Source organism: Uranotaenia lowii, chromosome 3 (assembly GCF_029784155.1).
Source record: "Uranotaenia lowii strain MFRU-FL chromosome 3, ASM2978415v1, whole genome shotgun sequence".
Taxonomy (NCBI): domain Eukaryota; kingdom Metazoa; phylum Arthropoda; class Insecta; order Diptera; family Culicidae; genus Uranotaenia; species Uranotaenia lowii.
Window position 1 is genome coordinate 277,271,821 of NC_073693.1, and position 23,868 is coordinate 277,295,688.

Consider the following 23,868-nt stretch of genomic DNA (forward strand, 5'->3'; position numbering starts at 1 on the left):
TATCATTTGGATAAAAAAGCTGAATTTACACAACTAAATTCAAAACAAAGATCTGAAAATCTCTTTGAATTGATATAAGGGGGTTTTTTTTATTATCTGACGAGTTTGCGCCGGAGGTCTTCGGATTTTCTCCAAAATTTCAAATTTTGTTCGTTTCAGCACCCTATAAAAACATGTATTTTTGCAGATTTCTAAGACTTTTATTTTTCGAGTAAGATAACGTTTAAGTTTTTTTTGAAAAAAAATTACCCTCTTTTCGAATGCCCATAACTTTGTGAATTTTCAACGTAGAATAAAAAATAGCACATCAAAACGCATTTAAATTTTACTAACTATCCAAGTTAAATATTAACAAAAAATTATATATTGATTCTCGGTATAAAATGTAGTGAATATGTTAAAAACAACGTCCAAAAGTACTGTCTGCACCACCAACATTTTTTTAAACAAATTTCATTTTATAGTCCTATTAATTTCACATCTTTCATCTGAAGACACCAAAGTGGGCCAAAAACTCCTTCAAGAGTTATGAAAGAAACAGTGACAATAAATCTCTTTTTTAACGTCAAAAACTATCAATTTTCGAACAACTGCACTCACATATAGGGACTTCTTCTCCTATCGTACGCATGTGCACCGGGAGTTAAAAACCTGCAAAAAATACCATTTTATAGTCGAATTAGTTTTACAACTTTCACCTAAAGACACCAAAATAAACCAATCACTCCTTCAAGAGTTATGGAAGAAATAAGGACCATAATGTATTCTTGTGCCCGCGTCAGGGTATAACGATTCTCGCACAGTCACGCGCTTATACGCAATACGCAGCACACCATTTACACAAACGTTCATTCTTAAGCGTACCCTAGAAACGATTATATTCATTGATTGTTTTTTGATCTATTTTTTTTTTTTTTTTCAAAAGAGAAGATAAATAACTTATCAATAAAATAATATCTACATGCTTTGTTTACAACTCAGCACCCACACTGGGTACCTCGATTTTAACAATACATGGTCGCATCGCTAATGTTCGTTCAATCGTCGTTTTTTCCTACTGCACACGAGAAATGCTAGCATTAAAAAACAGCATTAAAGCTTTTTCCGCTGGGCGAAACATTTTAAATTGGGAATCAACTGGGAGTTTATATTTCTATGCTTCTAACGCTGAATATGAAAAGGCTATAATCGAGCTAACCAACAGATTTAAGCAGTTTTCGACATCGCTAACTGAAACATTAGCGCCGCTAATTAAATCGCTAACTCATTCAAAGTTAGCGATTGCTAATTATAAACGCTAAATGTGCCGAAAAAGTTATCGCTTTAAGCTTAAAGCGCTAATCGTTATTTGTTGACCAACAATTAGGCCGGATCAAATATCAAATTTTTTTTATCCAAATATTAAATTATTTTTACCCTCAATTATAATATTTAGTTAAATAAACAATAAATATAAATGAGAACAATTAAATTCTAAACATTTTAGGGGAATTTAGATAAATTGATCGAATTTTCATACAGTTATATGAGCAAAACACAATCTGTCGATAGTGGGAATTTAATCAACTATCAGTGTTCAAGGCATTAAAAAAAATGATCGAATTTTCGAATCACAAGAGCGTAATACAAAATGTGGAATATTGGAACTATATTTCTTTTTTTTTTATTTTCGTTATGAATGAAATCTTGAAATGAATCTTTTGTGCGATTTATTCCAATTCATTATTTTTTGCAATATTTTTTATTTTCTATATTTAAGATCCTTCATGTACAAAATAAATGTCCCAACCACCTTAAAGCAAAAAGTTGATTAAAGGATGTTGAAAAAGTTTTGAATTGTGTTGAGGGAGAATTGTGATACGTCTTTTGAGCGTAGAACACCGTCAACTTGTAGTGTATCTTTAGCTAAAAGCTGTTAATATTTCATTAGCAACATAGAAATTCAGTTATTTTATCCGACTTACAAATTTCGTAACCTCAATTTTCCTAATTCTCCTTCCAACAACTATATCCAACACACTCGCTCGTGCTACAATCAGGTAAGTACAATTTAGGTAAATATCATTGTTTTAATTTAATTTTACTTACAATAATATTATTTCTTTTCTATTTCAGATTCCAATGAACTCTATCGCGTGGACAATTCAATGCTATCGTACTTCCTGTTGACTTTGTGAATTCTACTCAACTGATTTTAATATTGTTTACTGTCATCATCATTCGTTCTCAATCATCATCATAAACTAAACACTCTGAGAAAAGCTCCTATCAATTATCCGACAGTTGAGATACAATTTCAAACTACTTATTCTTAACTACTTTTGTTTAATTATTGATCGGCTAACAAATTGTTTAGCGCCGTTTACATTGCTGTTTTTTGGTTAATTTTTTCACTCTTCGAGTATTTTTTTTTTTCGCAAAACTCATAGAAGAAGTAAAATATAATCACTGCTTTCATAAAACTTCATAAATAACTCAAACCGGTACCATTAAAAATATAGTTAAATAGAGTTTTTTAGACTGATTTTTTTCGTTTTTTTTTTGGAATCGGGAATATCCTGTGACCATGCGGGAGAAAATCAGGAAAAATGCGGGAAATGAAAAATTGAAATTGAGTGACCATCCTGAATATTGAATTTTATTTCTTCTGTTAGTGTTGCGAAAGGAAGTGATAAAAACGGAAAAAAATGACAAAAAATTCCCCTGAATCTAGTGAACATTCCTCCACTGAGACCATAAGAAGTGACAGCTTTCGCTTGCAGCGCATATTGAGGTCAGAATGATAGCAAATGTCACCTTAACTTAAAAAGTATATTCTATCAGTAATAATTCGAGAGATTGATGCAAATATATGGAGGTTAGCAGTCTTCAATTAGTGGAACCAAAAATTAACTGGACTTTTTAATTCACTAGCTCAATCAAAACTTAGCACCATAATTGAATCACTGACGAAAAATTAGCGGACTAGTGCTTTTCTGCCGAACACTGGATTTAAGTATTTATCAGCTATACCTGGAATCATAAAATTCCATGCATTCGTTCCCAAATATGAATGGAACATAACCGTCGCAGAATACTCTGCACGACATAGCCACATAGCACGACGAAGCTCTCGCTGTACGATCCGAATGTAGTCATCCTGTCAGATGACTTCTTCAAATAAGAAATGTATAGTTTTAAATAATGTCATTCAGCTAATTTCTATTCAATTATTTCAGGAATTTCAGTCGTATTGTTAAAAATACGTACTCTAATGCACGATTGAACGTACATTAGTGATGCGACCATTGTTAAAATCGAGGTAATCAGTGTGGGTGCAGAGTTGTAAACAAAGCATGTAGATATTATTTTATTGATAAGTTATTTATCTTCTCTTTTGAAAAAAAAAATAGATAAAAAAACAATCAATGAATATAATCGTTTCTAGGGTAGTTGGAAAGTTGTAAAACTAATTTGACTATAAAATGGTATTTTTTGCAGGTTTTTAACTCCCGGTGCACATGCGTACGATAGGAGAAGAAGCCCCTATATGCGAGTGCAGTTGTTCGAAAATTGATAGTTTTTGACGTTAAAAAAAAGATTTATTGTCACTGTTTCTTTCATAATTCTTGAAGGAGTTTTTGGCCCACCTTGGTGTCTTCAGATGAAAGTTGTGAAATAATAGGACTATAAAATGAAATATGTTTAAAAAAATTTGGTGGTGCAGACGGTACTTTTGAACGTTGTTTTTAACATATTTACTACATTTTATACCGAGAATCAATATATAATTTTTTGTTAATATTTTATTTGGATAGCTGGTAAAATTTAAATGCGCTTTGATGTGCTATTTTTTATTCTACGTTGAAAATTCACAAAGTTATTTGAAAAGAGGGTAATTTTTTTTCAACAAAACTTAAACGTTATCTAACTCGAAAAATAAAAGTCTTAGAAATCTGCAAAAATACATGTTTTTATAGGGTGCTGAAACAAACAAAATTTGAAATTTTGGGGAAAATCCGAAGACCCCCGGCGCAAATTGTCAGATAATAAAAAAAAATCCCCAAATCTCTCAGAAAAAACGACTTTTTGTAGCAAAATGTTTACTTTAAAAACATGCAATGATTACAAAACAATCCAATTCGTATTCATCCTGTTTATATATGGCTTTCCCAATACACTTGTCTGATCGAGATACTGGAAAATATGAGAGGAGTTGGATTGAATTGAGATTGAGGTCCGTACTTTAACAAGTTCGTCGCCAAGAGTGGGTGACACAAAATACGTCTAAATTTGAAAAGTCGAAACACTAATTTGGAGATATATTTTTTATTCAAAATTATCTCGGATTGTAACCATATTCTTCTCCGTTCTCTAGCCGAAATTTGGAGCGATGTTTTGGCCTTTTAAAGTGAGTTTTTGAGTGGGTGACGCTTGTTGACGAACGTGTTAAAAAATCAATATTATTGTATGATATAAATAAATGTCGTTGAAATTTTCTTTAAAATGTCAAAAGCTTCAGAATATTCCATTCAGCGTTTTTTTTTCAATTTGACTATAAAATTTTTCAATGGGAAACGGGGACCTGAAAATTTTGGAAAACGGGCGGTCAGTTTTATTATTTGGAGACTAGGGGAGATGGGGGCATAATGGCCACCTTAAGGAAAATGCTTATTTAACCATAGAGAACAGCTGTAATATGTGAATTACATCATTGTTTCGTGTTCAGACACTCAAATAGTCTATTGCCTAATTGGATGAAACTTGAAAAAGTAGATAAAAACGTTTAAAAATGCATTTTAAAAATTTTTGCCGAAAGCAGAAAACCAGTCACTGTAGAGGCATAATGAGAAACCCCCCGAGGCAGTATGAGCACCATTAATGAAGGCATAATGAGCGTTTTCTGCCGGGGATTCTAGCAGCAAATTCGACTCGATGAAGTCAACTGAGTAATAGAGCTACAGCTTGACTTGTATCGTCTGACGATTTGGCCTATTGGTAAGATGTCGGAGAGGTAATCAGTAGGCTCGAGTTCGATTCCTGGTCGAGGTGATTTTTTTTTTCATTTATCATTCATGATCATGATTGCACTAAACGGTGAGGCGTAGATTCATCAAACAAAGCAATAACAAAATAATCTAGGTCTGTTTGTAGAATTCAAAGAATTAACACATGCTCATACATTATGTTTCTGGTGTTTTGTTTGACGGATGATGCTTTGATGCTATTAGCCGTATAATGTAACAATGAAAAAAATCAATCATGAATGGTGTTCCGACGCAGTCACATCGCAGCGATTCGGCATCGACACAAAATGAAATACATAAAATTTGACGAAGAAATGAAATTTACTTATTACGAATGTTAAGTGAAATAGTCTGTAAGAGAAGAAATACGATGTAATTATCATACACAAACATAAATTCCACATTACACTACTTCACACAACACACATTATAAAACGAAAATGAATCACCAACACTGCACACTCACAATATAGAATAAGTAGTGAGAAAACCTTGACGAAAAAGTGATACGTGAAGTGAAACGCTATAATTTAAGTGACATGTCAAATATTTATTTGCAACAATAAAATCACTTTTCAAACCTACTCGCGCGCAACGGACGTGTTTTTTACCACCCGAAAGTTCGTTCGTTCTTGGTTTTGTTCTGCTCCGCCATCGCTGGTCGATTGATGACCGAAATTGTTTGCTGCTCACCCGAAATTCGATAGCCGTTTGGGACCCAATTCGTGGGACACTAACAACGGAATCCTGCGTCCGTACAAATGGTATGTGCAAAAAAAAAAATCCCCTCGAACAGAAATCGAACTCGAGTCTACTGATTACCTCTCCGACATCTTACCAATAGGCCAAATCGACAGACGAAACAAGCTAAGCTGTAGCTCTATTATTCAGTTGACTTCATCGAGTTTAATTCGCTGCTAGATTCCCCGGCAGAAAATGCTCATTATGCCTTCATTGATAGTGCTCTGATCGCCTCTAGTGAACAAATTTAAGTAAAAAAAGCGTTTTAAAATTGATTAGTGAAAAATCAAAAATTTTATGATGTTAAAAATTGAGAAACAATGTGTAGATCATGTTACAGTGCATACATTTCAGATCAAGATGATTTAAAGGTCATAAAAGCTTATTTGGTGGTGCTCAAAAATTATAATATTTTCGTCACTTGAGAACCTAAGTAGCTGGTTATTATTTAATATTTCTGTAAAGATGAAAAGGATATTTCTTTTTTGGTGAAAAATTAATACTATGGATAGTACAAAACAAGTCCTTATGAAAATTTGTTTAAGAAAATACGTACTTATGTAGAAAAAAGGAGTGCTCATTATGCCCTGGGTGATCGTTATGCCCTCATCTCCCCTATAAACGTTTTTAGTGGCACAAAAATAATCAAGTTTTGTTAATTTTGAAACAGCTGAATCCACAAAATTGCCCTCAGTTTCTTTCGAAAGAGAAATATTGGGTCAAAAAGTAGCAAAAATTGAAGGAGAGGGATGCAGCTACCCAAAATACAGATTTCAGATTTCAAATCGATTGTGGCGGTAAAAAATGGGACCGGTTCGAAAATCATTATCGTCCAACAGGCGATTTCATTCTTTTTTGGACGGATGTTTCTATGGAAAATGTTAGTTGGATAGTTGAACTAGATATTGTGAAAATTTTATGAAAAAATATCAACCTAGACAGAAACGGCAGCTGGTCAAAGTAGGAAACGAGTGCGCTGCTTCACGCGGTTTCATTCTTTTTTGAACGCAACTGTAAATTGGAGTCCGGCTCTGACTACTGGAAAACATTCCCCACGAGAACATTCACCGAACACAACAAGGTACTGGTCGTAAATCACAACTGGGGGCGGTTTGGCTGCCGTGATAAGAATCGCCTCGTTCGAAATTTACCTAACCTACCTTCATCAAGCAGGTGCGGATTCTTCTTCAAGAAGCTTGGTAGAAAACCATGAATTTCCGAGTTTCAAATCTTTTGTCCCAATCCAGAAACAAAGAGACTGAACCCAATCTATTCGCAGAATTAGTATCATCCATTCTCGAACCCACTGAACCAATGAATTGAGAACTCTAACCAGTGGATGGAGATTTTTGCGCATCACTCATATAATCAATTCGCACCAATGCAATGCCTGCAGTATGCCTTAATTGAGTGCAGCGGAATCACGCCACGCGCGCGCGCTCCACCCTCTCGGCGGACACCCGAGGTCAACTGACTGATTCGCAATTGCAGCAAGTTTAACAATAACAAAACGGAACGACCACCTGATTGATTGGCTGGAATTGCGTCAAGGGCCAACGAGCTCATCAGGAACTAGCTAGATAGGGGCTAGACCTATCTAAAACACGGCTTTTTGATTGAATCAATTGTCTCACACAAAGGCCGGTTCTACAAATTCTGGGCAGAGAGCAGTTGAGTACACGTGTTTTCTTCTATGAAACGACGAGACACTTCTACGTTCTATCGTGGTCATGGATAAAACGCCTCAATTGCAATTGCTACTGGAACCTAGGAGAAATAGCAACGAATTCTTCTCTTCCAAGTTGCATTGCAGAATTATTTGATGATGTAAAGCTTTCTAATCAGCGTGATTTGCACGAAATAGAATGCACTACGCTAAGCTCTTTCGCTTATCGCGCAGAGGCAGGGGCCGTGCTTCACCAAACATCGCCTGATCTGGGGTCTTATTGAGTCTCGCTAGCATTTGAACAAATTGACGGAATTTGTTTTCTAAATTAACACTTTTCATGTACCTGCTGAGACAATAAACAAGTTCACGCTGTCAAATTCGTTTCAACGTTTAATGTCACGCCTCAGAAGAACGTCTGTCACTCCTCGAGGCGCGTCGTTCCAGAGCACGTTGCGCCGAAAAACAGGCGCGCACTTCACCACAAAACACCTCTTAACGGAACCGGTTGCGGAATCCGACTGGCGCGTTTCGAAGCACTTAGAACGAAAAATCAGCGCCTCAACCGCTAATCAACACCGCGTGAATCTCAGGCGTATTGTGCGCTGCATTTACGTCGCGCTATCGAATCGGGACTTAATCTGCAGCTGCAACTCTTTCAAGGCATGCCAGCCACCCTTCCGGGAGTGATTCGTTCCAGGAAACCGAAATCGATAGATTTGAGATTAGAGAAAAAAAAATCGACGAACCAATCAACGGGTGGGAGTTTGTTTCCTGCTTACGCCTTTCTGAAAATACAAAATAAACATCAGTAACAATCACACACAACTAACGACGATGCATTACAAATGGTTTGCAAGTGTTTTGACCGATTTATATTTTTTTCAAAAGCAGTGGTGTAGACTAAGTTATTTAGAATTGAGTTTCAGACTCAGGAAACAAAATGCAAATGGGAATCATAATTCAGGATTCTAAATCAGATTTCGGAAATTCAATTTCTGAAACTTTTTGAAATAGCTAGTCCCAGCTACCGTCCTGGAATCAACGTCGAATTCTTAAGTTCATGTGCACTCTACCGATCGATGGCGCGTGAAATTTATTAAGTGCCAAATCTCGCGAAGTATAAGTTACACGTCACAATCACCAGCAGCGAGTTGGCAGACCTCGGCCCGTAGCTAGCTGACTGATTATCACAAGTCCGTGTATGTATTGATTGAGATTTTTTACTTTCTACTTCGTCCCATACCAACATTCGAATTCTGCTGAAACGAAACGGTTTGGAGAACCGGATTTGAATTTTGTGCCTATCTATGAACGGGCGACCAGCATTTTTATATTTTTTTAAATTAATGACCATTGAAATTGAAAAAAGAAACAAGTTATAAAGTTTGATTTAAATGTTCACACAAATTTTTTCTGGAATGACACAAATTTCTTGAGTAACTTAGAAGTATGTCAAGTGACTTTTGACTACAATTGACAAATCACTTTCAGTGATAGTACCCTACATAGAAGACAATACGTCTCATCAATGAGAACCCCGAGACAGACTGATGCAATGACTGACGAAAAAAAGGCACAAACTAAACGCGACACATAAAGGTCAAAATCGCAATTCAATGCCAGTTCAGTTAGCACAAACGCGTGTGTGTGTTCCGTGCCTTCCGGTTGAATTTTTTGTCACCAGTAGGTATAGGATGTAGCTATCATGTTCTGCTGCACTTATCACCTTGTTTGAGTGATTTTTAGTGGCGATGAACGATGTGCGTAAATGGGCAGTAGAAAAATTCTTACCATATTCCTGTTTTTCTTATACTATTTGCTACTATTTGGCAATGTTTTCAATTCTTTTCGTTTGTTTTGATCTCCGGCTATTTTTATTTTCTAGATTTTTTTCTAGTAAACGTTCATACTCACACTACCTCACAATTTCAGAAAATTTTAAAGTTCATGATTTTTCTAGAAAGGCAGAATATTTTTTTTAACACTGCTTGTTATAACTAAAGGGTTATACGGTTTAAATTTGGTCAGTATCAACTTGACGTATTTCTTTCAATTTTGCATTTTAAAAACTTGAACACCCCTCATTTTGAAGGTGTGTGTGTGTGTGTAGAATGTTGCTCCTATTTTGATTTTGGAATTCACTCTTCAGTTGTCAAAATGCCGTCCAAGGAAGAAGAGCAGCGTATCAAAATTTTGCTCGCGCATCGCGTAAATCTGAGCTACTCGCACGCAAAGCTGGCAAAATCGTTAAAAGTTGCCAAATCAACCGTTACAAATGTAATTAAAGTGTTTGGGGAACGTTTTTCAACAGCCCGGAAGTCTGGATCGGGGGAAAATCGAAAACCGGAAGCCGCTGAGAAGACAAAGAGAGTTGCCGATAGTTTGAAGCGAAACCCTAACCTCTCTTTCCGAGATGCCGCAAATAAGCTGGGTGTATCGTCTACAACCGTGCATCGAGCCAAAAAACGAGCCGGACTATCGACTTACAAGAAAGTAGTGACTCCAAATCGCGATGATAAACAAAATACGACGGCCAAAGCGCGATACCGGAGGCTGTACACGACAATGCTGACGAAGTTTGACTGCGTGGTAATGGACGACGAAACCTACGTCAAAGCCGACTACAAGCAGCTTCCGGGACAGGAGTTTTATACGGCAAAAGGAAGGGGAAAGGTAGCAGATATTTTCAAGCAGTGTTCCGAATATCACTCAATTTTCATGAGAGACACTGATACGTTTTCAACAGCGAAAGCAAAAACTAAATTGTCGGTTTGTTTATCTCCCAGCGGGGCAAAGATTGTGTTCGACAGCGCTGCTCCGAGAATCAAAGAAACAAAATTTGAAAGAGAGACGATCCTTCTCCAGTTGGAATTCTCAACTGATTGAGGAGCTACCTGATTTTCAGTTTCTTTTTTCGCTCAATAACTTTTCTTGATCACTCACTCACTCACACACTCATTTACTGATCGATGATCGAATGCTGTCTGCCTAAAACATCTTGCTTTGTTGTTGCTGTTGTTGCGGAGGATCAAAATAGCCATTCAAACAGGCAGGCAGTATATATGTACATAAGTATCTGCGCTATGGCAGAAAGTAGGCAGGCAGTATGAACCGATGCAAGGCCACATTGATTGAGTTTGAGTGAGTGAGTGAGTGGATTTTCGAATTGGATCTTGTATCAGTAAGTGTCTCAATCACTTCTGATACACCAGGTAGTGAGCCTGAGAGATCGACTTTGATGCGAATCCACTCTCGCTTTTGAATCTTGTTTACATTGACTTCGCATTGTCGTTCTGTCGACTCTCAGGGAACTACAGGCAGCAGCATTCGGCTTTGAATTTTTCCAACTAGAAACCTATCATGAGCGTTTCTTCCGAGTGATTATCGGAACTCTGTTTTCAAGCACATGAAACTGTCAAAGTTCGCGAAGAAATATCTGATTTGGCAAGCCATCTGTATCTGTGGCTTGAAAAGCAGCATTTTCATCGCTTCCGGGACTATCAACCAAGAAATTTACGTGAAAGAGTGTTTGAATACACGTCTGCTGCCTTTTCTGAAGAAACACGGTTGTTCCGTACTGTTTTGGCCGGATTTGGCATATTGCCATTACGGTAAAAAGGCCATGGAGTGGTACGCCGCCAACAACGTGCAGGTGGTTCCCAAGAACAAGAACCCTCCCAACACGCCAGACCTCCGCCCAATTGAGAAATACTGGGCTATTGTCAAGCGGAACCTAAAGAAGACCAAAAAAACTGCTAAGGACGAGAAGCAGTTCAAGGCAAACTGGCTTTCTGCGGCGAAGAAGGTGGACAAGGTGGCTGTACAAAATCTGATGACAGGGGTTAAGCGTAAGGCCCGGCAATTCGGATTTGGAGAAGCGGAAGCCTAACTGAATATTTTTCCTGAATTTTATACTCATTTAACTTGAAAAAGAAATTTATTTTGATTTTTTAAATAAACGATTTCACCGATTTACACGCGTTTTCCCTTGACCAAATTTTGACCGTATCCCCCTTTATAGTGAACCTGCATACACGGAAAATAATAAAAAGGTAAAATTTACCGAGATAAAAAGGTGAACGCTCGTGAAAGCCAAAAAGGTAACTTCTACCTCTTCGAGGTGAAACTCACCTCACAGCGAGGTAAAGTTTACCTGAATCGAGCTCCAAAAAAAGGTACAATTCACCAAGAAAAAAGGTTGATTCAAAAAAGGTAAATCTTACCTCGTAGTGAGGTGAAGTACACCTGAATTGAGCTGAATAAAAAGGTACAATCCACCTAGAAAAAGGTGAATCAAAAAAGGTAAAACTTACCTCGTAGCGAGGTGAAATTGACCTGGATTGAGATAAACAAAACGGTACAGTTCATCTTGAAAAAGGTAACAATTTGCCGAACCCGTTTATTGAGGTTAAACTGTTTTGTGATTCAGGAACAAGTTTTGCTTTGTGCCCAATATGTTTTCTTAGATTTCTTTAATAGTGCTGTTCTCGCCATTTTGTTACAGATTAGACGATATTCCGGAACATCCCACAGATTATTACGGAAAAGCGGGACCTAACCGGATCAATCGAAGGAGGATATTTATGTCAACGCAATGCAAGAAGATTCAGCGGCCAAGATTCCTTTGAAGAACTCGAAGAAGGTGACCGTGAGGCTGCAACGTTACACGATTTGTCTATGTATTGTGTGACCAACATCTTTTAAATAAGTGGTCGTGTATGTCGTTTTTAAGCTTTTTTTCCTCAGATTTAAGCTTTTTTTGCCTTGAGAGCATAGGAGACGAAAGTTTAAATCTGAGGAAAAAAGCTTAAATCTGTCAAAACGAGGGGAAACAAAGGGGAAATCTGATAGATGTGCTCCATACGGTTTGAATAGCGTTGCCGCCGTCTGCCTGTAACTTGCAAGTTGCAACTTGCAATTTGCAAACGTACATCGCATCATCGCGCTGCATGCAAGCAACTTGCAGACTGTAGCTATCTTCGGAAATGATTCTTTCTGTTCGGCTCAAGGGATTTTATCTTCGGGCTTGCAAGTTTGCAAGTGATCCTAACTTCGGAGAATCGTTTGAAATTTTCGTAACGTGCAGTCGTCGCGCGGTTGACTTTTACTTGCAGACACGTTCGACGTTCTGCACGTAAGGGAAAAAGAATCAGTTTGCAACTTTGCAAGATGATTTTTTCGGAGCTGACGTCGGGCTGTTAGAATCGGCACTGCATGTTTCATGATGGGATCTCTTTGCACCTCTGATCCCTTTTGATATTTAGGTCATCAAAGGAAAAAATCCCTGCCGCATGACATGCCCCAAAATTAAGTTACAAGAATGACATTTATTCTCAAGTTTGGGAAAACCCCCTCAAACTTAATTTCGTCGGGAGCCAGTTTCATCCGATTTTGCGGCATTTCAACTTGGTTTAGGGTTCTTCTTCTTCTTCGTTTTAGATTTTTTGGCCAGAGAATGGAACTCTATAACACCATTTGGTTATGGGTTGTACCGGCCTAGAGTGAACAGTTTGACATAAACAAATACGGTATTACACAGATTCCCATAAGAATGACAGCTAATCGGAGTCAAGGTCTTTTGATACACTAGGTTCTCCGACTTTCACAGTAAGTAGGCGAGGAGTGAGCGGGGCTCTCAATGAGTTTGTTTATTTTTTGCTCAGCTTTTCGGTGGTTTGTTGGTAAACAAACTTCATGAGTTCCGCATAGTTGCATACACGCTAACTTTTGGCTACCCCTTAACGAATACTTTTGAACCGTTATTCAATAAGACTGGGAGAACTCCTTTTTAAGGATAAAGCCGCTGTACCCTTTAAGGGGTACTCAGCTTGATAACGCTTCTAGCGGATGAAAATTACCCCTTATTTGAAACGCTTGTAGCGGATGAAAATTACCCCTTATTTCAAATGCATGCGTATGCTGGTTTTAGGTTCTATTAAGGAAAATTTGATTCTTGAAATAAATTAAAACCAAATGTTATGTGTCATTTCGTTTATTGTCATTAATTTAAGGTTGAATTTTTGTAGAATTATTTTTTCACATAACAATAAAATGCAATCCTCCGTTTCCCCGCTTGGATACTTGAATCCGATTCGGCATTTGAATTGCATTTGTTCGTGTTTGGCTCCTCCGGAACATTATTCTCCTGAAAAATAAAATAAATTAAATTCTGCAGGAATACTATTTTAATTTTAAATAAAACACTTACCATAATCTTGCTTATAACCAATTTGGAGGACGAATAACAACGATGTTAATGTAACGCATCAGAAACTGCCCTTTTTGAAGGGATTCGAGCTGTTCCAAATAAGGGGTAATATTGATCCGATAAAATGACCCGTTATTTGACAGATCATGGGGGTTCTCAATAACGGGTCAATTTTACGCCTTTAAGGGGTAGCCAAAAGTTAGCGTGTAGCCTACATAGCCAAAATGGCTGAATCGGGAATTCGATATTCGGTAACACCTCCTGAATATATACACACCTTGATCGGAGTCACGGTATAAGTATATAAGGTAGGCTACTAAGACGAGTAAACAACTCGTTTGAATGCAAACTAGTGACGTCATTACTATCTGCCTATAGCGTGCCAGGCAAAAGTTTTGCGCGCGTAGGATAATGCTACATACACCGAGGATCACTAGATGGATAGTAATGAAGATATTATCGGGAAGATATCACCTTATTATATTGTACACCGTGATCGTAGTGAAATTGGAGTGAATGCTATTACTTTTTTTTTTTTTTTGTATGCTTTATTTATCGAGGGATTAACGATACGTTTTCACCCTCCCATTTGTACATCAAATATCACTCAAATCACACTTTTTTATAAACTCTAGCACTTTCTTTTCTTCGCTTTTTTTGTTTTGTAGCACTGATTCCAATGTTGTTCCTTGTAATAAATTACTTCTTTGTGTGTTGTATTTTATGCACTCTAGTAGAATGTGTTTCACTGTTAAAATCACGTTACAAGTATTGCACACTGGAGGGTCTTCTTTCTTCAAAAGATAATCGTGTGTCATCTTCGTGTGTCCTATTCTCAGCCTTGTCAAGATGCGCTGGTCTTTCTTGTTTTCAGTATCTCTCCATTTGCAGGTCGCCATTTTTACTTCTCTTAACTTGTTCGTTGTGTTGTTTCTCCATGTAGATGTATGTTTTTCCCAAATTTTTGATTTTATCCATTTCATTGTGTCATCAGTACTATCACCGACACTATTCATACTTGTCATGAATGGTATATTTGAAACCATCCCCAGAAACATAACGGTCCTCATCTATGCAGATGACATTCTGTTAGTGGTAGGCGGAAAATTCATAGCGGTATGTCGAAAGAAACTGCAACACAGCATTGAATGCATTTTAAAATGGGCCGAAAATAATGGTTTTTCTATAAACGCACGAAAAAGTTCACTGATACACACATGTTCCGGGACAAAAACAAGAAAACATCGTTTTTCTCTTCTAAAAAAACTGACGGTGAATGGAGAAGAAATCGAACGTACTAGAAACACGAGAATCTTGGGAGTTATAATAAACCAGAACGGAAACGCCAATGCCCATATAAAACACATTAAGAAAGAATGTACTCGCAGAATTCGCTTCATAAAAGTTTTGGCCAGTTTGGGAAATCGAGAAACTCTATTAAAAATAGGGTTTGCCACAGTGCTATCAAAGTTATTCTATGGCTGCGAACTATTCGAACCAGAAGATATGATGCAACTGCAAACAGTTTACAACAACCTACTTCGTACCGCTTCGGGTGCTTTTTGTACATCACCTATAGAAGCACTTCAAGTAGAAAACGGAGTACTTCCGTTCACTTCCTTAACGGCAATTACTTGGATTAGAAAAGCCATCTGGATTGCTGAAAGAAAGAAAGAGAGTGAAAATTTCCTTTTGAATACAGCCAACAGATCATTGCAAGAATTAACAGATCTTCGACTTCCCCCCATACTCGGACTGTCCTCTGAAACGACAAGGAACTGGTATGAAACTCCACCAAAAATAGACTGGTCCATCAAAAGACAGTTTAAATCAGGAGAAAGTAGTAGACAAGCGGTTACATTGTTTAACTCACTGAAAAACAACAAATATATACACAAAGATGAATGTTATACCGATGGCTCTTTAGCAAATGGCAAAATAGGCATTGGTGTTTTCCACCCAGGTTGGGAAAACATTTCGAGAAAATTACCAGAAGCCTATTCAATTTTCTCCGCAGAGGCAGCAGCAATACTTTCAGCAATTAATGAAATCGAAACACCAACGGCTATCTACACCGACTCAGCGAGTGTTTTAATGGCTCTAGAATCCGGAATCAAACACCCATTGATACAAAAAATTCAGAAGCATGAAAACTTGAAACATGTTGTCTTCATTTGGGTCCCAAGTCATAGCGGCATAGCAGGAAACGAAATAGCAGACCGGTTGGCAAATGCAGGAAGAGACGCAGAAATGTTATCAATAGGAATACCAAAAAATGACACAAGGCTATTATTACTCTCTCTGTTTAACACATGAGAAATCGTATACCAGGATTGCGAGCGCGCCCATCGCCTATGATCAATTCGTCTGTTCAAATTGAACTCAAAAGTAGGTAACACTAACTATATTCTAACTAGTCTACTATGATCGGATTACAGTTGTCCTCAACACGATCCAGAAAACTGAACTGAATCTTTGCTTTACTCGGTTAACACGTTACTGAAATGAAGCCTGTATATAGGATTATATTTATTGAAAAATTCTATTTTAAATTAAAAACTAATTTTTGCATTACTATTAACATAACTACGTGTTTCTAAAATTGTAATAGGTAAAATAAATGTAATTTACCAAAGATAACTGCGTGTGCTCCCAAAAGGCGGAGGCCAGTTAAGTGTTGAAAATATAAAAGTTGTTCGATTCTTAAATTTTCGGAAATTTTAAAGAAGTCTTATCGAAACAAGTAGAAATGGATTGACAGTCTATCACCTGTCTCTTTCCAATTGACTTCGACCGATTTCTACCAGGCCGAAAAGAATCCTCCAGCCGAGCTGGATCGTCTTCGACTATAAGGGTATATACGGACGATAGTATTAGGATATATTGACAGTTTTACACGAACACCACCTTAGCAGGAGGCCTCAGCCATAACCTCAAACCATGGGAGAACAAAATCGATTTTTGAGAAGGGCGCACGATAAACGCGTTTTTCCGGTACTCATATCGATAAATTCGCCCTGTGTAAAAACGATACACGGTGTTCGTGTTTTGATTTTTTTTTTTGGCGTTCAGGGTTGCCAAGTGCATTGATATTTGGAAAATGATTATATTTTTTAATTGCATTGTTATTGAAAAACCTTTTCATAAGTACTGAGAATTTGTAATATTCCCGTAGATTTCTAGAAAAAAATGAAATGCAATTAAATGCGTAGAAATTGATTGCAACATTTATCTGAACGGAATAACAACTGCCTGTATCGCACACTTAAACGATGTAGCGAATTATGTGGATTTGTTTATAATAATCAGAGCATGTAGGAGATTATTTCAAAGTCAACATAGACGGGCTTTCATTAAATTACTTTTTTTGTAACAGTTAATGATTTGGCATTCGTTTAGAGGATAGAAACAAATTTTGAATCTATCAAGCAGTATATGAAAACATATCTCAGATGTTGAATTCACCTTGAAAATTCATTAGAAAAATATGGCTTATCTTCATCCATTTTGGGACGCCTCATAATGAATTCAAACGTTTAGCTGTTGACATTTAAAAAATTTAATCAATTCAGAAATATTATAATTAGTAGAAATCAAAAAAATACTGATTTTAGTAACGCACCTAGCAACACTGGTGAGGCTGTCAGCAAATCAAAGTTTGAGGTTATGCCTGAGGCCAATTTTTCGCCAATACTATCGTCCGTATATTGTCATTGAAGTTGAAATCCGAAGTTTTCGCGCTGGTGATCGGCAACCTTGCCAACTAGCGACGTTGTGAAATATCATTACTGGCAACGCTTTTGTAGAGTAATAACCAGCGTGCCTATATACAGCTACGGGTGGTTGCATATTGAGCAACAGTAGGCAAGGAGTACCAAAAGTTTCTCATTGGTGGGGGCTGGAGACGGAGCGCTTTTTGACAGCGAGTTGTTCGCCTACCATGCCTATGATTACGATTGCCTGTCTCAAGATGGACGATTCCGTGTATTCACGCAGAGTTAACTTGAATTTTGGAACGAATTAAATTGAACTTTGATTCAAAACATTCATTTTTTTGAATCCAGCTCCTGTTTTCTTTGAATCAATGAATTATAGTTTTGATTGAAAAGAATAATTTTTGAAAGAAAGAATAATTTTTTTGAATTGAATAACTTTGGACTTTGATTTCAAACAAATTCTTTGATTCAAAAGAAATTTGTTCATTTGCATATTTCTTTAGAAACAAAGTAAATTTTCTTTCAACCGAAGAAAAATGTTTTAAACTGAAAAGAATAATTTTTTGAAACAAAAACTTCAAACTTAGAAGCAAGAAGAACAGAAAACCAAAAATTCGAATAAAGTTCGGCCGCTCGTTTTAAAAATCAAACCAGTGAATCGGAGTAAGCTATAAATAAGGAGGATTCAGGATGCAAAATGGTAAGTGTAAGTTAATAAATACTGAATATTTAAGTGAATTCAAGATTTTCTAAAACGCTTGTATAGTTACAGGACCACGGCCGACGGATAGATTTCCAAGTCTCTCGAACATGGAGAAAGCTGCGCAAAGTAACACCTCCCCAAATCCCGCGGTCGTATTTTTTCGGCCCAATCTTCAACGGCAATCACCAGTTGGACCAGCCAGCAGCTGGAGTGGCTTTCGGAAGTTTATTGACCGGCCCACGGAGAATGCGAAACTTTGTCAACGATATCAAGGACCCTACTCGGTTATAGTGAACCAGTGTTTTATGTGTTTGTGAATAAAAAAGAATTTAAGAACTAAAATTGTATCTTTTTATTATTCAAACTCCTAATAGCAACTTCGAAACAACAGGGTAAAAATCTTCCAATTGGAATTAATGGAAAATGGTTCAATGAATAAATGCTTATAAATCTATATCTAATTACCTTTGAGCAAAGATAATAACTTTAAATCAAATGAAACTGGTTTTTGTATCAAAGCATTAATATTTTGAATCTAAGATTTTTCAAAAGAAAAAATCTTTGAAACAGAGGAAAATGCATTTGAACCAAAGGATTTTTTATTTATACCAAAACCAAACGAAAAAATCCTTTGTTTTTGCGGCACTTTCCTTTGAAATAAAAAATCTTTGGTATAAGAACACACCCGAAGTTGTACACGTCCTGATAATAACTTGTCGCCAGTGAGTGTCGCCAGTGAATGTCGCCAGCGCTCATTGACGATAACTCCGGTTTGGGGATTCAGCGACAATATACCCTTATTGGCGAAAAATTGGCCTCAGCCATAACCTCAAACTTTGATGTGCTGGCGGCCTCACCAGTGATGCTAGGTGCGTTACTAAAATCAGTATTTGTTTGTTTTAAACTAATTATAATATTGCTGAATGGATGAAATTTTTCAACTCATCAACAGCTAAACGTTTGAATTCATTACAGGGCGTCCCTAAATGGATGAAGATGAGCCATCTTTTGCTAATGACTTTTCAAGGTGAATTTCAAACATCTGAAATATATTTTCATGTACTGCTTTTGGTAGATCAAAAACAGTTGTTTCTAACTTCTAAATGAATGCAAAATCATTTACTGTTACAAAAAAAAGTAAATTTATGAAAGCCCTGTCTATGTTGACTATGAAAGTAATAGCCTGCATGCTCTGATTATTTTAAACATATCCACATAATTCGCTACATTGTTAAAATGTGCGATACGGACAGTTGTTATTTCGTTAAGATAAATGTTGCGTTTAATTTCACATTCGAATAGAAATCTACGGGAAAGTTGCAAATTCTCAGTACTCATGAAAACGTTTTTCAAAAAAAATGCAATCAAAAAAATATAAACATTTTCCAAATATTTATGCATTTGGCATCCCTGAACACCCAAAAAAATCAAAACATGAACATCTGTTTATCGTTTTTCCACAGGGCGAATCTGTCGATATTAGTACCGGAAATTCGCGTTTATCGTGCGCCCTTCTCAAAAATCGATTCTGTTCTCCCATGATTTGAGGTTAGGGCTGAGGCCTCTTGCTAAGGTGGTGTTCGTGTAAAACTGTCAATATATCCTAATAGTTTCAACTTGCTTCATTGAACAACGACCTGACTAGTTTCGACCAAAACATTGGCTCGTTGAACAACTAACAGTTGACAGAAACCAGTTGAAACCGATTTTTACCTACGATTGAAAAAAATAATATTATCAAAATGAAAATGTAACATGAGAATATTATGAGAAGTTCGCAAAACGCTAAACTTTTTTTCATTCATAACTGCATTCTGTGTCCGACTACTTATAGCAATCTATTCGGAAAGCTTTCGTAATTAACGATTATGATTTGTTTTGAATCGGATAAACAAACTATACTCGTAATCCAAACATAACACTCCAAAAAAGCAGTGAGAACAAGTTTCTTAATTACCGCTTTGTACCCTTGTTCTTTGCTATTGCTTTAAGAAATGAGAAATGTGTAAGTGTTATCAAAAATAATCGTTATCCACCAGAAAGGGGAAGCATAAGGCGGACTCTTTCCATGGGAGTAAACGCTTTGTTATGGTAGACAAAAGAACGTCTCACTTGGTCCCCTATGCAGTGTTCCGAATATCACTCATTTTCAATAACTGTTTCTGATTGCACTTCGCACCTGAACGTACAACGGTCGGGTTTCGTTATTGATTGCTACTGGACCTACCCGATCATCGATCGTTCAATTCATCGCTAAAATACAGATCACCTCGTACGATGCTTGCTGTCAAAACAGTGCAGCACCATCATCAAATTGGAATCTCACCAATGCGTAATGCATATGGCGAATCTTGTTGGTCTTCGATCAGGAGTGAATGGATCAGGCAGTGAGTGAGTGATACATGAAGCCGATCATTGGCGTATTTTGTTTGATTTGATATATAGCAAATTAATAAATTTATTTGTTGTTATAACGTTTTTTAACATCAATATGATCAAAATCAAATTGAAGTTGTGTTTGTGAGGGAAAGATGTTCACTTTCGCCATGTTTTTCAAATTTTACAAGTTCGCTTATTAAACTGTCGTCCGTCACGTTAAAACTACTGAGAATTTATGGTGCCCCGCACAACTGTTTGATTTTTCTCGTCCTGCAAAAAATAATTTTGAATTTCATATAATTCAGGCAGATACTGAGTGAGCTACATTCAGAATAGATCAGTTTGTATCTCACTCATCTCCGATGTGCGATGTTTTCTAAACCGATGATTCTGAATGATGCGACTCGGTTTGCATAGCTGATAGGAGCGCTGATCGAGATTGCATACCAGCCAGGCGAAGCAGTTGCGAGAGGCGCTATCCCATTATACAATCTGAATGTTTCCACAGTTTTGTGTTTGTTTTGATTGATTTTCGGAAGACTGCCCCTATGATCGATTTATATTTAAGACAGTACCAAATCGTACGATCAAATATGATTGATGCAAATATGGGGGTACCTTCTGAAAAATAGGTAACAAATTTCCGTTCCAATAACGTTTCTTAAAACATTAAGCACCACAATGCAAACTCAGCCGGAAAATGATAAAATTCGACATGTTATATCTCAAAAACCACCAACCCAAATTCTATAAATTCAGTTACTTTCGAGTTACCTGAAGGGTTGTGTTCAATTTTGATAAATATAGTTTCATTATTGAATTTATAACATTCGATCTAAGTGTTAAGATTTGCACACTCGCAGCAAGCGAAAATACGAGAATTCTCGTACTTGGTCTGCAATGTGTTACAAATGTTAAATTGTACACATTTTTTAATCCATTTTTTATAAAGCAACAGAGTCATTTTTCCCGTCATTCTGCTTATAATCTCTCTCCTAACACAAATTTGCTGCGCAATTGGCTATGAGACTAATCGAATTTCTTTATCATGAAAAATATTGTTTATGTTCGAAATTTCGCTGGTTCCATTTCTTATGAATTTGCTTACCGATTAGAGAAAACCAGCACGAAAGCATTCTGATATCTTTGGTTTCATATTCACCGAAACGCAGATGTCAGCAAGCATGTGGCAGTCTGCTAAGTATCGGTGAATTCCTTTCCAAATCTTGCCTGCCATAAGCAAAAACACGATCTCACCAGAACAGCAAGTTTCCAGAACGGTTTAAAGAAAAATGTCAACAAGAAGCTTATCAATTTTGAAAGGTTTATAGCTTATTTGGATTAAGGGTTTCTTGTTTCATCTTTCTTTTAGCTGGACTTCTCTTTTAGAAGCACCCTGTTGTTCGATTAACGATCAGATTGTTTTTCAAGTAAACTGAATTCCAAAAACGCATTTTCATTTTCTGGAAAAGATCTTGACCTGTTTCAGAGCCACTGTAATGGTGCCCTTAATCTTGTAAAACGAGGTTCATAAAAATTTGAAACGTCTAGAAACTAAATAACCATGAGTGACTTTCAGATCAGAAACTACTCAGATCATCGGTAGATTTCATTTCGATTGGAATTCCCTAAAATTAATCTATGATTGGCGGCGCCCTCCCACGGAATCAAATATTTAGCGATCTTGGCAAACCAACCGAGGAAACAAAAATGTGAAATGACACAAACATCACTTCGATATAGGTGATGTGCGCCAGCCAAGTCAATACATATGGGTAGGTAGTTCGTCGGAAAGATTCCACGTTGCACTGCATCACCACACACGGCATGTATCTGTACATATGGCCGTTGTGTTGTGGCCTTTCGGCATCAATGCGGCCGCGCGCATCGTATGATTTTCGAGAGTGCAGGCCGTCGCCGCTAGACGTGCAGCAGCAGCAAACTTTTTCCCATCCCCTTTCCCCGCCAAACGAAGTGGGTGGTTCCAACTTCAATTTTGCCTGGCTCCGGAAAACAACGACAAGAGAACAAAACCCCCAGCAAATGACTCATTCAGATTTTACTTGAAGGTTAAAAAATTTAAAGCTTCGAAACATTCACTTTTCCATACAAGGACTTTCATACTTCCCCCAACATTGAGTGGATACTGTACCAAGTGGACAGCTGACCTGAATTCCAATTACGTTGTGTGAAGAATTTCTTCCATAGGAGTAAAAATGCAACTTTTGCCCAATTACGTCATAACAAAGACCCACTTCCGTCGAGAAAGCTTGGGTCGTCGATCTGAGAATTGTTTTCATAGCTTCATCAAACTTTCATTCCTCAAGAAGAACAAAGATTGTTCAATTTAAAAATAATTTGGTTGATAACAAGCTTGAACTTTGCCCTAGTGGCAATCCATCGTCCAATTTCGCAGGCCTTGCATAGACATTTTTCGAGTAAGTTTTTTCCTAGAAACTTAAAAAAGAAGTCGAACTAACCTTCTTTAAAGTGATCCTCCAGTAACGGGAATCAAAACCTTTTCAAAAACAGCAAACTCGTTAAATTACACAGTCACAGCACTTTTTGCTTTCAATGAAAATCCAAAAATTTCACTCCAGCAGCCAGTAACAACAACACATCTCACGAACGAAAAACAGCGCATCAAAAAACGCAATCGAACGACCGATTGCGACGAACCGAATTTGACAACTGCGCTGCGAAACACCAACATCATCATCATCATCAGAAGGCGATTTGGCGGCGCGGCAGGCGTCGTGTTTACATTTTGTGTTTAATGTTTTGCCCTTTTCATCATCGACGCGCGTCATCGTCATTATCATCAGTTGCACTGAGAGTAAACGGTTGCAGAAAAATAAAAATATTTAATATTCGATAATAATAAAAAATCTAACGTTCGTGAATTATGGTTAAAAAAATGTTAAAGATAAAAAAGTAGAAGAAGAAAAGTTGAGCTTGATTCATAATTTGAAGGGGTGGAAAACAGAAGAAAAAAAACAAAAAAAGCGCTCAAATGTCAAATTGATCTGATTAAATCACCGACTATAGTGAGCATGCAGGCATCAAATTTTGTTTCATTAGAATGACCATTCATAAAACTTTTTTTAATCCTTTGAGAGAGTTTTGCATTGGATAAGTTTACAAGTTTCACCAACCTGAGCATGCCTCATCTATGAAACAATTCAGCTTTGTTGATTTTGTTTGGTTCCGGCACGAATTTTTATTATAAACGATTACAAATCTTTTCAAAAAGTTTTCATTTTTCTGTCGAAAAGCAAAAAAATCTGCAGCAAAATTTTTATTTGCCTGAACTAGATCAGATGTTTTAATTTTGGAATAGTTAAAAGATAAAAATGGAGATTAAATGGAGTGAAAAAAGCGGCCTCAACGGTCAAAACCTATTTAAACCTTTTTTTATATCGCTTCCCGCGATTTCAAACGCGGCA

At 37.0% G+C, this 23,868-nt stretch overlaps 1 protein-coding gene across 1 annotated transcript in view; it reads right to left on the reverse strand.

Annotated features, from left to right (window-relative positions):
* Window positions 1–23,110, reverse strand: part of LOC129753467 (sericin-2-like) — a 38,030-nt gene extending 14,920 nt beyond the window's left edge. The window contains exon 1 of the mRNA XM_055749286.1: window positions 22,903–23,110. The gene's annotated coding sequence lies outside the window, so the exon portion shown is untranslated. The remainder of the gene's footprint in view (window positions 1–22,902) is intronic.
* Between the last annotated feature and the right edge of the window lie 758 nt (window positions 23,111–23,868).